Source organism: Puccinia triticina, chromosome 16A (assembly GCF_026914185.1).
Source record: "Puccinia triticina chromosome 16A, complete sequence".
Lineage (NCBI taxonomy): Eukaryota > Fungi > Basidiomycota > Pucciniomycetes > Pucciniales > Pucciniaceae > Puccinia > Puccinia triticina.
The window spans coordinates 1664729-1666375 of NC_070573.1; positions in this window are offsets into that span (position 1 = coordinate 1664729).

A 1647-nucleotide genomic window follows, 5' to 3' on the forward strand; every position below is an offset into this window, starting at 1 on the left:
CCTTCCCTCTCGTTTAACCAGCCCAACCGTTTCGTCATTCGCAAATAAACTACACTGATTACTTCCATGTGTATCTTGAAAGCAGTAGAAACAATTGAAATTAGGCTTCTTAAATGGAACGTTTGTAGGCGCGCTAGTCTGCGCATTTGTCGAATTCATTGGCATATGGGGCGGCGGCATCTTTCCCGCGGTCAATGAGGCAAGCTGCTTAGTAAGTTCGTCCACCTTCTTATCATACGTCGCCTTAGGTACTGTGGGCGCTTTATCTTTTCCGGTACCTTTCGCTTTTGATGACGATCCGCTTGCTGCCGCTAACTCAGTCCTCCAAACAGATCTTCGCTCCACAACAGAAGTTGATTGAACCTGTTGTTGAACATATTGGAAAATGACCGCGGTGCTTGGTAAGATATCTCCTCCGTCCTTCGAAGCTTTCATCTCGTTCTTGTTCAGCAGCTGCCTCATCACTACTTCCTCCAAATTCTTGCTCAAAGATTCCATGATCAGCTCGCGGAAATCCTCGACGTTCGAAACGTATCCCATTCGCACGAGATAATGTGTAATAGTCTCGAATTTCGTGCGGAAGACTTTAAACTTCCCGAATGAATCTATTCCTCCTTCGGCGATTGTGGAGTGGACTAAATCACGAAGGTCCTGCTTGGTATACTTGACCAACGGTAAGGCCTTCCCGAACCGATCCAACAGCTGCTTCTTTAGTTTTTCCCAGTTTTCCTCCTCGTAACCCGACATTTCTTCGATTTCCTCCTGCGTTTCTAGACCTTGAATAAAACCTCCAATTTGCTTCGCCAATTCCTCCGGTCCTGCGCCGTCGATCTTTCCCGCCTTCTCATAGCGCAGAATGAATTTCTCGATTGGTATGTTTGATCCGTCAAAAAAGAGGTCTTTGTTCATAGGTTTAATCTTGACAATTCGAAACGACGGATCTGGTTTTTTGTAAACAGGCATAGTAGGCTCTTTTTCCAAAAAATGGACCGACGGAGACGGGGACGGAGGCGGCTCGTGGTGACTAGAGGCTGGCGACTGCGGCTGCAATAAGGCGGGATCTATATGTTCTAACGGCGGCAAATCAGAACTATCGGAGGACATTGGCGGAGGTTCGCGATATGCTCCGGTATTGACGTATAAATTTAACCCTGGTGGAAGAGCTCGATGAGACATTCTGTTTTATACTATTTTTGGGTTTTTTGATGTATATAAATAACTATGCTGTCTAATGATGATTCTGTTTTTTAGAGTAAGAATCAAGAGTAATGGAAAAAAGTGGTTAAGCGCAGATTGGAGAGTAAGAGATTTTGTTTTTTTTATTATCTATAGGCTGAGTTTTATTTTTAGAAGAAAGAATGGTGAAGATAAGATAGAATTCTGGGGAAGAAAATAAGGAGTTGCAGGCAGGGAAAAGAGGGTAGGTTTAAGGGGTAAGAGTGAAGTAGTAATAGTTATCTTTAAGACTGAAAAATCTGAGAAAATCAGGCCACTGTTGGGACACCACTTGTGGAACCTCTCAACTGGGTGAGATGAGCTTGGAGGGGAAAAGTATGTTGGGATACTTGGGTGTTGGTAAGACTGCCCTCCTGGAATAACTCTGGGAGAAAGGGTTCACTAAGAATAAAATAATTTGTGGCTGACTTC